Source organism: Drosophila elegans, unplaced genomic scaffold, assembly GCF_018152505.1.
Source record: "Drosophila elegans isolate 14027-0461.03 unplaced genomic scaffold, ASM1815250v1 contig_684, whole genome shotgun sequence".
NCBI classification, from domain to species: Eukaryota; Metazoa; Arthropoda; class Insecta; order Diptera; family Drosophilidae; genus Drosophila; species Drosophila elegans.
In genome coordinates, this window is record NW_024546041.1 from 605,972 (window position 1) to 623,026 (window position 17,055).

Here is a 17,055-nt window from a genome sequence, read left to right on the forward strand (position 1 = left end):
CTCCCACCAAATCTTGTATCCCCGGAATCTTATCTCGAATAACTCTATTAAACATTAGTTTTGTTGGAGCCGTGCCTGTAGTGCCATGAGGGGTAACATTGTACATGAGTGTAAAAGTTCTGATTTCATCTTTAAGATTTTTCTTGTGTAGATGGGCTATCTTTAGACGCTTTACTAAAGCTCTATTCATGTTTTCCACCTCGCCATTGGCCTGTGGCCAATAAGATGGTGTCGTTATTTGCTCAATTCCGCACGATTTGCAAAAGTTTCGAAACTCAACACTAACATACTGACGACCATTATCAGTCCGCAAATGCCTTGGGTATCCTAACCTGCTAAAAACTTCCTTACACGCTTCAATTAACGATTCAGATGTGATTGAGCGCAAAAACTTAAACTCCATATATCTCGAGTAATAATCTATTAACACTAAGATGTGTTCGTTATTCGGGAGTGGCCCTAGTAGGTCTGTAGCAACTGAAAGCCACGGCCCGTTCGGAAACTCGGTTCTTTTCATTGGAGGTGGGTGTGTCGTCTGAGATACCAAAATACAATCTCGACAGTCCTTGACATATTTTTCGGTATCCCTGTCAATCTGAGGCCACCATACTTTAGAGCGCAGCCGCCGCTTCATTGCCGATTCGCCAGGGTGGCCTTCGTGTGCCAGTATTAACACCGATCGTTTTAGGGTTGACGGAATGACTATACGAACTCCTCTTAGCATAATTGTACCAATAGTTGACAACTCATGTCGGAAAGGGTACAGTTTATTTGAAAGTGCGGAGTTCCAAGAACCCTGTTGAAGGCACATCATTGCGTCGACAATTTCCTCGTCCTGAGTACTTTTTTCGGCGATATCAGATATGGCTATCGATGTTGGTGCAGTATTCTCGATAACTCGCAGTATGCTGTGCTCGCCCTTGAGGTCGTAACAAGTGGAAGGTGTTATCTCACACAACCGGGATAAACTGTCAGCTATATTTTCCTTGCCGGACTTATAGATGATTTTAAACTTGTACGCTTGAAGACGAAGAAGCCATCTTTCAATACGCGCCGGAGGTTTTGACGTAGGCTTAAAAATCGCTTCTAGTGGCTTATGATCAGTCACTAGTTCAAACTCGAGTCCTATTAAATAAAAATAGTATTTCTCTACTGCCCAGACTAAAGCCAAACTTGCCTTTTCTGTTTGTGAGTAACGTTTCTCCACATCAGTTAAGCTTCGACTGGCAAAAGCAATAATATTTGGTTCGAGATCATCTTTAAATTGTAGCAATACTGCACCCAAAGCTACAGGGCTAGCATCTGCTATCAATCTAGTCTTCTTTTTGTGGTCAAAGTATGAGAGGCTCGGGATCTTATATAATGCTGACTTTAGCTTTTGAATCCATTTTCTTCAATTTGTCCCCAGTTGAATTTATGGTCCTTCTTTAACAACTCACGTAACGGTTCAGTTAGGTCAGCAAGGTCTGGAATGAATTTACCAACGTATGTGACCAATCCGAGGAAACTACGCGTTTCTTCCTTAGTCTTGGGAGCACGGAAAGAATTAATAGCTGTTATTTTCTCTGGATCTACTTCAATTCCTTTATCAGTCAACACATGTCCCAGAAACTTGATTCTGTTCGTCTTCCAAATGCACTTTTCATTGTTTAAGAGAACATTATTTTCTTTGAAAACATCACAAACCTTTTTAACAGCTTCATCATGCTCTTTTTCGTTGCTTCCAAAAATAATAATGTCGTCGATATAATTCATCACATTGTTGCACGATGCAAGGAGTTCTTCAAGTCGTCGCTGAAATATTTCAGGAGCCGCATTTATGCCAAACATCAACAGTTTATATCTGAATAAACCTTGGGGTGTAATGAAAGTTGTGATCTGTCGACTTGATTCCTCTAGCTCCAATTGATGGTACGCGTCTTTGAGATCCAAACGTGAAAATAATTTAGCGTTTCTCAACTTAGTCATAAAAGACTCAAACGTAGGCAAAGGGTAATTTTCTCTAAGAATCGCTCGGTTGGCCTGCCTCATATCCAAACACAGTCGAATGTCCCCGTTTTCTTTAAAAGCAACAACTATCGGTGAGATCCACGGACTGGGACCATTTACTGGTTCAATTATATCCAGCTTGTGCGCTTCCTCCAACTTTGCATTGACCTTACCTTCCAACGCGACTGGAACACGTCTCATGGGCTGTTTCACCGGGTCAACATAAGGATCTATTGACAGTTTCACGCTAACATTTTTCCACTTAGGGAACGGTGTTACTAATTCAATGTGATTTACTGGTAAGCCCATCCGCAGAACATTCAATTTAGTTGCTGTTTCCCGTCCAAGTAGCGATTGTCGTCCTTTCTCAATTACAAAAAAGGATGCAATCAACTCCGAGCTTGACTTGACCGCTATTGGTGCCTCAAAAACACAAATGACATTTAAAATTGGGTCCGAAACGTATCCTTTAAATTGGTTGTGTGCATCTGTACGCACATTGAAAACAGTCGCCTTTTTCGCCTGGAGATTTAACCAATCGTGCTGAGAAATAATATTTAAACGGGATCCGGAATCGATTATCATGGCAACGTCTTCACCACCAATTCTACATTTAATCCATTCTTCATATTCCTCGTCACTGTTTATTTTAAAACAGTTTTCTCGATTAATTTCCTTTCCCTCTTGGTTGCCGTCTTTAACCCACCGTACGTTTCTTCTTTTGAAACTTTCCACGTTCTTTCCTTCATACGACGGTGGGTATGGACGTTTTAAAACAGTTCGGCATTTCCGGGCAAAATGGCCCAGTCGGGAACATCGATTACATTTAGTCTGTCGCGCTGGGCATGTAGGACTATCCTCCTTATGACCTGACCGCCCACATTTTCCACAATCATTTTGACTGGTTGGCCGCGATTTCCAATTGGAAATTTTATTAATTGTGTCTGAAAACGGCTTCGATAGCATTGACTGTGATTGCTTATTAATTTCTTCGTCGACCTGGCATGCTTCAATGATTTCGCATAAGGTATGTTCCTTCTCAAGAAGTTTCTTTTTTAGTTCCGGACTAGCCCACTTACCAATAATTTTGTCCTTCAAACATATTTCTTCCACCTCAGTTTTCGTAGAACCAAAACTACATTTTTGGATCTGCTGGCGAAGTCGTAAAATGAATTTCCCAAAAGCTTCGCCCTCTTCAGGAGATATTTTCCTGAAAAGGTGTCTCTCGAATGTCGAATTTTGTTTAGGTGAAAAGTATGTTGTTAGTTTTTCGACCAATATCGAAAATACGTCATTTTTCACCTCCTCGTTGAACTCGACTATAGCACCCGGAAGTGCATATGCAACCGTCTGTAATTGCGTGCCACCCAAGTGTAGCAGCTTTGTCCTCCTCTTGGTAACCGATTGAACGTCTTCAACCTCCAGATATATTTTGAAGGCTCGAAGCCAGTTCTCCCATTCCCTTCGGAGCACGGACTTTTCCAGATTTTCGCAAAGAAAAGGTTTTATGAAACAAATTTGTATATATATATGTTTTTTTTTTTTAATTTTATTATTTTATATTAACAATGCTTCTGTCGAGCAATTTTCCTTCCAAACTTGGTCAACCTCTTGACTCATGCTACAATTTAGCTTTTTTTTTTTTATAGTTTTATTCGGCATTCTGCCCCTGACCACTGTCAGATAATGCCTCATTTATTATTTAAATTTCAAATTTTCATCGGCACTCTGCCTCTGACCACTGTCAGATAATGTTTCAGTTATTATTTAAATTTCAATTTTTTTCAAATTTTCATCGGCACTCTGCCTCTGACCACTGCCAGATAATGTTTCAGTTATTATTTCATTTTCAATTTTTTTTTTCGGTAATTTGCCTCTGACCTTTGTCAGAACTTGTTCTACATTTTCTTTTTTTTTTTTTTTAAAGCTCTTTGCTTTTATCTGATCACAACTTCTCATACTCTTAAATGCAATTACTCTTAAAGTTTCCTCTCTTCTTATAATTTTTTTTTTTCTGGACATACCGTTTACTCGCACTCGAACGCATGACAACGACGAACGAGATGAATGAAAAAGAGATAGAAAAAAAAAACTAACGGGTTCCTGCGAGATAAATTTGTTCACTTTTAACAAATACGCCTTTTTGTATTGCTTAGTTTTATGGTTAATAGTTTACTCTAACGATTTTAGCTTCGTTTTCCATAGATTTCACCTCGTCGCCAATGTAACAACTCAATAAATCACTTTAGATTGTCTTTTATAAATGTATTTTATTTTCACTCTCCTTCCGCGGCGAGTGCCAAAATCAAACTAAACTAATTATGTTGAGAACAGTGATCCAAGGTCTAGGAAGAGAGAGAGAGCCTCGCTCTCCTACAACCGTCATCGCTGGCTTAGCTCCTTGGTGCCGGTTCCCACAATATTTTTATTGTTCTTAGTTTTATAGGTTGTTAATTGTCAAAAATTTGTTACTTTCTCTTTGTGTCTTGAAGTCCTCTATTTTACTAAAGCGCGCATCCCAGTAGGTCCTCAATATGTTCGACCAGACTGAAATAGGTAGTTCCATAGCTGGGAGTTTAATTAGAATCCTAATTAAGTACAAAGAGGGTATTAAGGTCGTCCATAGAATGCACAGAGTTTTATGAAGAACTGGGGACCTGAATAGCAATGTCTTAAGAAGAGCAGTATCTCGACAATTTCGAATCTATTGTTAATTTACAAACTTTTCTTGGCCTTTGTTAATGTCCCCAGTATGATTTTATTGTATGACCAAGTCTCTTTACCAGTTTTCTCCAAGCATGACCATATCTTTCTGACACTTTCGAATTTAGGGACTATAAAAATATTAACTACACTGAATTGGAAGTGCAATATTACAATTGTGATTGGACGTACATAAATATGTCTCCCAATATAGGGCACCAATGGAATATTTTTAACAGCAACATTGATTACCTGTATAACAAATGTATTTTAATAAGACAAAAACTATCTATCCAAAGCAAATTCTTTGGTTTACCCATAACATTAAAAGAAACATAGCGATCCGTGAGCCATATTACAATATGAAATATAAAACAGAGAAAACACAGATTTTTAGAAAACAATACACTCGGACGCGTTATAATGTTCATCAGATCAAAAGTGTGACTTTTATGGGCCCAAATTTCAAAATCTAGCAATTAAAAAAAAGTGGCGTGAACTTAATTGGAATTATTAAAAGCATTGGAATTGGTAAAAGCAAACAGTTTTCCCAAGCAAGCAGTTGTGTAATTCGAAGTACCTGAAGCTACATGCAACAAGTACCTGAATGCCTTACCGGACGGTGATATCCAATGTGATGTCCTTGAATGTTTACTTAAGGCTAAGTCAAACCATATTAAATTGTTGTTACCTTTACTCCTTACCCATATTGCACACAATTTGAATATGGAAATACGTAAAAATTGTCTCCATACCGAAAAGTCAAACTGAGTTCAGACCCATATCCCTACTTCCTTTTTTTGTCGAAAATTTTTGAAAATACAATCTTTTATTTGACGCCGTTCAACCGTAGTGTTCTATGCACCAACCTAAGAATCTTTTTCAATTTTTCGGAATCTGCAGTCATGCTCTTGAGGTCTCTATGTAAAGTTACGATTATATTAGTCTGTGTAATACCTTGCTTTTAAAATTAATAACTGGGCCATTGAAACGGACTTTGTCTAAACTCAAAAAAAAAAACTAATGTACTACGCAACTCCTTAATTTATTAGTATTCTCAATCAAATATGTATTTCCGAAGCAGCTGGGCGAACATATGGTCTTCTGAGACAGCTTTGAACTTCTCAGTCGTTCTTGCCAACTGAACTACGAATGCTAGTGGATAAAACAATTACAGTTCCCACCCTGCTTTACGGTGTTGAAATCTTTGGGCATTGCGACACTCAAGATATGCAAAAATTATCTGTTGCTTGTAATTCAATTGTCCGTGTTTAATCTCCGACTTACTGACCACACTTCCCATCTAATCAACAATATTCTTGACCTTAGCCTTAGTCAGTGGATTGACCTTAAGACTTTAATTTATTTTAAAAAAATGGTGAGCACCCGTGAACCGTATTTCTTGTTTGAAAAACTTCTTCCAGCTCATTCGCAAAGAAAACAAAACTTTAACATCCCTTGTCATAAAACCTTGTGCTCTAGGAGGCAATTCTTTATTAATATCATACGCCTTTGGAACAATCTACCTCACGCTCTTAAAACCCTCGGAAGCGCGTCTTTGTTTAAAATCAAAGAATTTCTGCAGGCTTAAATATAGTTGCAACTTAAGTTTTATTTTATTTCAATTCAAAAAATTTATTTTTCTCCTTATCTTAAAAAAAGAATAAATGTAAATCCCTACCCTTAAGCAGTATAATATTTTATAACATTAAAATCGCTCCTGAGTGATAAAAACAAAAACATATCTTAATGAGGTAAAACAGTTGTGACGATCGCACCTTCAACATTAAAAATATCTGATATCAAATTTTCTGAAGAATAATGAATAAGCATAAGGAGGAAAAAAAATCCAAAAGAGAAAGTTGTCTGGCTCCCAATAGAACATTTAATTTTTTATAACTTATGATTTCATATTTGGTTGCTTAAATTAGGAATTTAATTTTATTTTAAATAATAATAAGTATTTTATAAATATTTAGTGAAAATGTTTATTCTTTTAACCTGAAACCAAATTAATGGTGAATATTTGTAGGCTTTATCTGCTCTAAATTATGAAAAGTTGCTGTTTTTGTTTCCTAATATCTTTCTACAACATATATCCATAAAATGGAATCTCAAGAACTACATTAGTAAACTAACCAAAATCGGCTCTAAAAATTTTTAATAGTTAAAAATGTTATAAAGTATATTATTTAGAACATTTATGTATATATCACATATAATATATCACTTGTCTGTAGCTTTAATAGTTAAGAAGTTATAGCCGTGCAAAATTAAGCGATTTCCCGCTTAATAAGCTAAGTCGTAAAAAAGTCGTACAACGCTTGGCATTTTTTTCCAGATATGAAAAAAATTTTATTTTGAGATATACCAAGTTTAGCTTTTGTACGGGGCGTTTTTAAACCCTTGCAGAGGGTATTATAATTTCAGTCAGACGTTTACAACGAAGTGAACGAGACATTTCCGACCCTATAAAGTATATATATTTTTGATCAGCATCATTAGCATAGTCGATCTAGCCATGTCCGTCTGTCCGTCCGTTTTTACGCAAACTAGTCTCTCATTTTTAAAGCTATGCGCATGAAGCTTTCCCAAAAGTAGTCTCTCTATTGCAGGTAGTATATAAGCCGGAACGGACCGGATCGGACGACTATAACATAAAGCTCCCATAGGAACAATCGGAAAAATAAATGAAAAAAAAATTATAAATCTGCTGTTTTTTTTTCTTTTAATTCTTTGATATATAGTAATGGTTCGATATTTTAGAATTTCGATTTAAATTTCATCAAAATCGGACGAAAATAACATATATCTCCCATGGCAACTATAAATATATTAAAGAAATATTTTATTTAGAACTACGCTTTTAATTTTATTAAAATCGGAAAAATATATCATATAGCTGCCATAGGAACTATCAAATAATTGAGCTGCGAATAATCATAGCTTCAATGTTTTTAAACATATACACAAAATAAATATTAATTTTAATTTTTTCAAGAATATTTAATTTTTGCAATAGCTGCAAGGGTATATGAACTTCGGCTTGCCGAAGCTTGCTTCCTTTCTTGTTTCAACAAAATTTTAGCTGTGCTAAAAAAGTGATTTATTTTACCTACCCAGGTTAAAGAAATTTAAAAAAAGGTGGAGAATGTCACTATCTCCTAAACCAATACATTTTCCTAAAGTTAATCCCTATTTAGCGATACCTTTCGATTGGTGTATTACTGGTGTATCCCAGCAGATTTTCAATTCTGCGGCTATATAAGGTAGTCGCTTATGTACACAAAAAAAATTGGTTTTGCAAAAATATTCTGCCCTTGTTATATATTTTTAAAATCATAAACCATAAAAGAATAACACCAGTACTTCAAAAAAATTGAAAAAAAGAAGAAGAGGAATTGCAGAAGATTTTTCAACTTGTCTGCTTCAATTAAAATTTATGGTATACTCCACAGGCCACGTAAAAAAATTCTTAAATAAATAATCGGACCGATTCAAGAATTCGTAAAAGAAGATGGCTTTAATATATAAACACTCTTTTTTATACCGACTACTTGGGATAATATGATTTTGGAAATATAATTGTAGTTTTGTACAAATCAAACACGATCGTTCGATCTTGAATTATTGACCTTACGGTGACCTCGAAAAATTGTACATATGTGCCTCATATTTAAATTAAGTTTATATTTGGTTTGCCCTTTTTTACATTTTTGTTTTTGTTTTTCAGGATTCCCGGAGACTATATTAGCACTAATTTTGAAGGATGTTTTATCAGCGCTTACATACATTCACTCTCAACATTTTGTTCACGGATCTATAAGGGCAAAACATATACTTATAAATTCCAGAAAAGCTGTAGTAACCAATTTTGGTGACTGTCAAAATTTTATTAATAATGGAAAACAAAAACCGTTTTTAAACGGATTATCGGTGGAAAATAAGAAACAGTTGTATTGGACGGCACCAGAAGTTTTATATCAAAACCTCTCTGGTTACACAGAAAAAATAGACATATACTCCCTCGGAATCACATGTTGTGAAATGGCAAATGGGTTTCAACCTTTTAGAGACACTGAACTGACATACATGTATATTGAAAAAGTTCATGGAGTTCTTCCTTTTTTACTGGATAAAAATAGTCTTATGGCTAACCATGGTAACTAACACCACAATTTATGTTATTTCATTAGCATGTCAAATAATCTACTTCAAGACAGCAAGGTTATTTTTTACTTAAGGTGTTACAAGGGTGCCAACCAAATTTAAGGTATATATTTATATTTTTAACCTTCTTTTGCATTAGCATAACAATAATAAAGAAATATTTTTTTTTTGTATGCTAGTATGTGTTTATTTGGTTACAAATAATATATACTTTTGTTTTTTTTTCTTTGGGGGGTTAGAATAACTAATAACACTCGCAAAGGCGTATGTACCGTTTTATCACAAAAAAAAATTATTGAAAGTAGAAAGCCATATATGGCGCTGTATGCGGTAGGGTATTACAAAAATGTCAAAATTTTTAATGCAGGAGACGTTTCCGACCCTACACTCAAAATATAAATTACCCTAAAAAATAGATATTTGCATTAAAATTTATCTTTTCTAAATCCAAGATAAAAATTGTTTTTTTGTTTTTTTTACTAAAAAAGGAAATTTTAAGCTCAAAAAAGTTGGGTAGACTGAAATCGAAATTTTGAAATTTGAAAGACGGAATCGTTTGCCCATTTTTGCGCACCAGTTAGTTTTTTTTGCCCACTTCCAGTTTTAAAAATATGGGAATTTCAAAAATTTTTGAAAACTTAAAAGAGAATCGGTTGCCTACCCTTTAGAATTTTTAAAAAGTTAAAACTTTGGAAAATATGGAACTAAAGCTTTCATAATTTTTTACCTAATAAAATGGGGCGGCGAAAGGGCAAGAGCCATGGGCGCCAAATCTAAGAGGCGCTAAATCGAGTCCGACCAGCCATATATGTTTCGAGAATTCATATTTTCCCGGGGCGCTGCTCATGTAACGCTCCCTATAGAATACAAGTGTAAGTGTTTTATGATGTGATCAAAAGGAAAAGGGACGCTCGAAACGTCATAATAAACTTTCTTGCTTAGAGAGAGCGAGAGAGAGAGAGCGTGTATACGTGTTAGGTTATGAGCGCGTTTGTTTACATACATTCCAATCAAGGCAGTGTTTTCTATTGCAACATTTAATCAAGGTACTTATGCTTCGATGTCATTTATCAAATATTATTCACTGAACCTTCCATTTCTTGATGTTCTAAAAATATATTTATATGTTGCAGCATTGATATTATTTTCCGACATTGTAATACATTGTAATAGCGCAGCGAGTTTCGGTTTTACACGCACGAAATCCTGAACGCAACTACTGGCGTCATCCCTTCTTCTTTCTGTGCTTTCCACCGAACCACACTCGGCGACAGCGACACAACGCTGTCGCCCCGCTAAAAACGGTACTTCTTAAGCGACAACACGCATACAACCAAACAAAGCACCGTTAGAGGCCGATGCAATATTACTTTACTGATGAAATTAGTCTTCTGGAATTTTATAGAGACTGTATACCCATACACTCATACCAACATCCACACACTCTTAGTGTGCGCCGACACTGCCATCCTGACCATTACACGACCTCGTGCAATTTTACCAAAAATGCTTTGTTACCATTCAACACCTTATAAAAGTTTATTCAAATATAATTTTTAATTTTTCATCTAAATCTATTATTTTCATTACAAATAACATCTTCATATTGATACAGCTCATTTTTACATTATCATTAACCACTCAGGTTTCTCAAAATATTATCTAATGCGCCACACGCCATGATCAAAACAATTGTTTTGCACTTGTGCTTACATTATTATAACAGATTTTATTATTAACTCTTAAAAACAAATGTACTGTCTCTTTCAACAGTTTATCTTTACATTATTTCAGTACTGTCTCTTTCAACAGTTTATTTTTACATTATTCAGTACTGTCTCTTTCAACAGTGTCCTTTTCAACTACTTCGTTACTGTCTCTTTCAACAGTTTCTGATTCAACTCATTTTCTTTATTACTGTCTCTTTCAACAGTTTATTTTTACATTATTTCAGTACTTTCTCTTTCAACAGTGTCTTTTTCAACTACTACATTACTGTCTCTTTCAACAGTGTCCTTTTCAACTATTACATTACTGTCTCTTTCAACAGTTTCTTTCAACAACTGATTCAACAGTTTCAGTTATTTGAAACGGCCCCCTAAACTTTAGACTTAACTTTGTCTGATGCCTTTCTTCATTTTTTAACAATACGAAATCTCCAACCTTGCATCCAACAATTTTAGCCTTGTTTTTATCAAATTGCTCCTTGTTATATGTTGCTGCAGCTGAAATATTTTGACCTGCGCGTGTTCTTACTTCTGCCAAGTCGACCTTTTCTACCATATCGCAGGGTGGAAGCAACCCCAACGGGCGAGCAACTTTGCCGATAAACAATTCCAAGGGGCTTGCTTTTGTCACTCGACTAACCGTACAGTTTAAGGCTAATTGAACTTCTCCTAATGCATCTTGCCAAGATCGATTGCTAGTTTCAACGGCCGTTAATAAATTCTTTAAGGTGCTCATAATGCGTTCAACTTGACCATTAGCCCTACTTGCACCTGTCGCAATCAAATGTAAATTAATTTTTTGTTGTGAACAAAACTCACTAAATCTAGTACTGGCGAAACATCTGCCCTGATCCGCTATTATGCGATTTAGTACTCCAAATAGAGAAATAGCGGACGTGACAGCATTTATGCAATTTTCAGCATCAATTTTAAGCGAATGGGTTAAATAAACAAATTTGGTGAAAGCGTCCACCTGAACAATGATATATTTCTTCTGATCAGACTTCCCACTCAACTTTCCAGTTATGTCAATGTGAATTGTGTGCCAAGGTGTATTTACTTTTGGTATTGGATGAAGACTTACTTGAACTTTACCCGAAGAAGACTTCGACATTTTACATGTAATGCAGTTATCAACAAACTTCCGAATATACTTGGACATATTATCGAACCAGTAATAATCATAGGCCTTATCTAAAGTCTTCTCCCATCCCAAATGCATGATGGACTCATGAACTTGATTTATTACGGAATATCTAAATGGTCGAGGAACAATTGATAAGGTTCGAGTTCTACCATTTCGCTGAATTTTTCGATAAAGTATTCCTGCTCTCAATTCGTAAGTTTTAGCAATGTCCTCAGCAAGAGAATTTTCTTTCAATTTATTTACAATATTAACTATTTCAGAATCTTGACGCTGTTCTGCCAAAAGCCAATTGTCAGATATTTCCGCCAAATTTACTCGTTTTTCTAGAGTTTTGCAAGTCAATTCTGCTGAAGGCGGATTTCTTGAAAAGAAGTCAACATGAGACATTCGTTTGCCTTCTTTATATTGTATGTCAAATGTAAAGGACTGTAAATACGCCCACCATCTTTGTACCCTGGGACATAGATCCTTTTTAGTTCTTGATGCTTTAAGTGAGTTACAATCAGTGAAGACAACAAAATTTCTACCCAATAGATAATGGCGAAAATGTTTTATAGACAAAACAACAGCAAGAGTTGTATCATAAGAATGATACCGTGATTCAGCCGGAGAAGCAGCCTTACTAAAATATTCAATGACATGAGACTTGTTTTGTGTAACAAGATGGCACCGTATCCCCGAGAACTTGCATCAGTATGCAATTCGATCGGATGGTTCGGATCAAAAATTACTAAAACTGGCTTTTGTGTAAGGATAGAAATAACTTTTTGTCTAATTTCTTCATGTTCCGATTTCCAAACAAAATCATTCTTCTCCGAAGTCAAAAAATATAACGGTTTCATAAAACAGGAAAATCCTTGCATAAATTGCCTGAAGTAAGACGCTAATCCAATAAATTGGCGTAAAGCAGATAATGTCTTAGGAGGTGGCAAGGTAGTTAACGCTGTAACTTTATGCGAATTCGGGCGGATTTCACCTGCACTCACTTCATACCCCAGATATTGAACTGTTGACTTGAGAAAAGAACATTTTTTTACATTGAATGAGAATCCAGCCTCCGTGAGACAATTAAGAGTAATTTGCAACCTTTCCAAAGCCTCACTTTTTGTTGCAGCAGCCACCATTACGTCATCCATATAAACGACAACAAACGTATTTGCAAGGTCTCCAAGAGCTTGCATGACTGTGCGTTGAAATACTGAAGGTGCGTTTCTGAGCCCAAAAGGCATTGCCAAAAATTCATATTGCCCGTCTGGTGTGACAAATGCTGTACACTCTACCGATTCTTTGTGCATGGGAATACCCACTTGCCATGTCTAAACATGTAAAATATTTTGCTCCATAAAGTCTGGCTATCTGATCTGATATAAGTGGCAAGGGATACCTCTCTGCGACTGTATTAGAATTTAATTCGCGGTAATCAACACACAAACGATGAGTGCCGTCTTTTTTGTTAACCAACATTATGGGACTGGCGTAAGGTGAGCAACTTGGTTTTATGATTTTATGTTGTAATAATTCCTTAATCATGTCTCGTACCAATTCTCTTTCATTTGGGCTAAGCCTATATGGTCTTCTTTGAACAATTTTTCTTGGATCTACTAATTTAATTTTCATTTCACCCGAACTAACTCTAGACGACGGAATTCCATTAATAAAAGCTTTTGAATATTTTTCCAATATATCTTGTAATTTATCTCTATCTTCTCGCACAAGATCGGTATTTAATTCACAAAATTTCTCATCATTTGAACAATAATTTACAGTTTTTGATCTAACAATTTCAAATTTTCCTGGTGATATTATAACATTAAATCCAGGATACAGTACTTCTCGACCAATAACAATATCATTCTTCAAATACTCATTGTCCAAAACATGAAACAAAACTTCAATACAGTGTTGGTTAATTTTTACGTTGCTAAGTATTTGTAATGTGCTACATATGCCACCACTACCAATACCCTTCAACATCACTACATTGTTAATTCTTTTACCAACTAATTTGACACTTATCTTCTGCTTAATCAATGAGCATTCCGATCCAGAATCGAAAGTTGTTATGAACGTCTCGCCTTGATGAACCATCTCTCCTTTGGGCTCAACCACTTCGCATAGCTCCACTCTTTTCATCTGGTGTGTATCTTTGTGTTTATCCATCTTGAACTTGTTGCAATGTGTTGAAATATGGCCAAGTTCACCACACTTAAAGCAGGTTACGTTCATTTTTTTATGGTGAGCAAGTGCGCTCCTGTCGCTATTGTTCCAGAATGTTCCGTGAGACGAAGGATGATTTTGCTGCTGTTTAGCTCGACATTCCATCATTTTGTGGCCTAATTTTCCACAAAAATGGCACTTGATTGTTGAAAGTTTCGGACGCTTTACGTCAGCTGAAGATATTTCCTCTTGCAAAGTTTTCTTTCTTTTGTTGAACGTGAACGCTCGGTTTGCAACTCACTTCTGGTGCGCATATTTGAAGTAAAGGTTAGGCGCTGCAATCTGTTATCAACATGAGCCATCTTGGCAAGCGTTACCGAAACTGCAATTTCCTCCACATTCATGTCTCGCCATTTTGTGAGAAGTGTCGTCATCATACGGCTAGCATAATTAGAGAGACATTCGCCATCGGCCGGAGAATTAGCTAATATTGACAGAAACATAGCCGCTGGCGTTTCTACACTGCCAAAACGCTGCATGAAGAGTTCTTTAAATTCGTCCCATGTTATGTCAGGATAACATGTTTGTGCAAGCCACTGCGACGCACTACCTTCCAACGATGCACTCAAGGCCATCACCAACGCGCTGCCTTTTATGGTATTTTCTGTCAAAATTATATTCACTGTAGAACACCACGCCGATGCGTCAGCGCCATCAAGATCCGCGTTGAATTTTGGTAGCACAATTGTTTTTTTATTTGTTGTTTCAGGTGTCGATGATTGTACAGCTTTAATAAGCTCGATCAAATTTTTATTTTGCATTTCCATTAAAATTCGCCATGGTCCATCTGATTCATTAGGCAGCGAGCCAGATCCCACTTCTGATGTTGCAGCATTGATATTATTTTCCGACATTGTAATAGCGCAGCGAGTTTCGGTTTTACACGCACGAAATCCTGAACGCAACTACTGGCGTCATCCCTTCTTCTTTCTGTGCTTTCCACCGAACCACACTCGGCGACAGCGACACAACGCTGTCGCCCCGCTAAAACGGTACTTCTTAAGCGACAACACGCATACAACCAAACAAAGCACCGTTAGAGGCCGATGCAATATTACTTTACTGATGAAATTAGTCTTCTGGAATTTTCATACACTCATACCAACATCCACACACTCTTAGTGTGCGCCGACATATACTATTTCAAATTAGGCATTAGGCATAAAACCAAGTGGTGCCCAGTTCAAAAAAATCCGGCAAAAAAACAACATACCGAAAATTTGTCGAAAGAATTTATGTTACACTATGTGAAAAGTCATAACAAGGAAACCTCAGACGCCTTAAATAATCCTTCGGTTTCTGGATCAAACCTGGAAAATCCAACACAGCATGTTATAGACTAGTGTACAAGCGATATTGAAAATGATATCAAAGAATATCTTGATGACGATAAAGAAGTTTTGAAAAGAAAACTATTGGAAGTTAACGATAAATGCAAATCATTAGCTGAAATTTATTCTAATGATTTAAATGTTACGGAATTGTTTCACGATATCAAAGATATCATTTTTCTTCTGAAAAGGGCCAATAAAAAGGGAGGAAGTCTTGATCTCACTCCAAAAGGAATACTATTGTATATTTCATCGCTGGGTTTAGAGGCGTACAAAACACTTTAGACGGCATTGAACATTTTGCTGCCCTACCATTGTCCGTGGCTTCGTGTGAGCGATCATTCAGTAAACTGAAATTGATAAAATCTTATCTCCGCACAACCATGAACCAAGACAGGCTGTCAAATTTGGTTATACTATCTATCGAAAATGAAGTAGCAGCATCACTCGACTACAATAATATTATTGCTGAATTTGCGGCAATCAAGGCCAGAAAAGTTATATTCTAAAAGTAATATTTTTTTGTCTTGCAAAAACACAAATAATAGTGTTTTTTCCGTTGTAACTGACAAAAGAATCGATATGAAATACAATTCTTCAAACATATAAGCTTTTAATAATTAATAACCTGTTTACACTTAAAATACTCCTAATGTTATTGGTACAGCAAATAGGGAGGGGGCGGAATTTTTCGCTTTGCCCCGGGCGCCAGCAACCCTTCGTACCCTTCGGTGCTTTTCCGAGAGTAGAAAGAGAATTATAGGTTTCGTTGATCGGTTTGGAGCCTACGCACAGTGGTCGGACTTGTATGGGAGCAACCCTTCGTACCCTTCGGTGCTTTTCCGAGAGTAGAAAGAGAATTATAGGTTTCGTTGATCGGTTTGGAGCCTACGCACAGTGGTCGGACTTGTATGGGAGCCGCGACCATAAATACTAAATATTTTTATGTCCTTGCAGAGGGTATAATAATTTCAGTCAGAAGTTTCCAACGCAGTGAAAGAGACGTTTCCGACCCTATAAAGTATATTCTTAATCAGCATCACTAAAAGAGTCGATCTAGCCATGTCCGTCAGTCCGTCCGTCCGTCTGTCCGTCCGTTTCTAGTCCCTCAGTTTTAAAGCTATCTGCATGAAACTTTCCCAAAAGTTGTCTTTCTATTGCAGGTATAGTGCAGTATATAAGTCGGAACGAGCCGGATCGGACGACTATAGCACATATCTCCCATAGGAACAATCGAAAAAATAAATTTAATTTTTTAAATTTTTTTTTAGTTCTTCGACAAATATTAATGGTTAAATATTTCAGAACTACGGTTTAAATGTCAACGAAATCGGATGACTATATCATATAGCTCCCATAGGAACAATCGGAAAAAAATACCAAAAAATGATAACTTTGCTGTTTTTAAAATTTTTATTTAGTTCTTCGACATAAAGTAATGGTTAAATATTTCAGAATTACGGTTTAAATTTCATCAAAATCGGACGACTATATCATATAACTCCCATAGAAAAAATAAAAATATATAAAATATCTAGCTAATAATTGAGTTGCAAATCATAAGAGCTTCAATGTTTTTAAGCAAATACGCAAGTAAATCATAATTTTAATGTTTTCAAAAATGTTTAATTCTTGCAAGGGTATATGCTTTCTTTCTTTTTTTTCTATTTTTTTTAACTCTTTGTAGTAAACAAAGCAATTTTAGCTTAAAAAAATCGTGAATAATTTGTTATTACAACATATTAAAAAAATATATTTTAACAAATAATTA

At 35.9% G+C, this 17,055-nt stretch overlaps 1 protein-coding gene across 5 annotated transcripts in view; it reads left to right on the top strand.

The window, feature by feature from the left end:
* Positions 1-17,055, top strand: part of LOC108134542 — a 313,008-nt gene that overhangs the window by 156,202 nt on the left and 139,751 nt on the right. For all 5 annotated transcript variants that reach the window (XR_005977798.1, XR_005977800.1, XR_005977802.1 and 2 more), the window contains exon 2: positions 8,426-8,854. The gene's annotated coding sequence lies outside the window, so the exon portion shown is untranslated. The remainder of the gene's footprint in view (positions 1-8,425; positions 8,855-17,055) is intronic.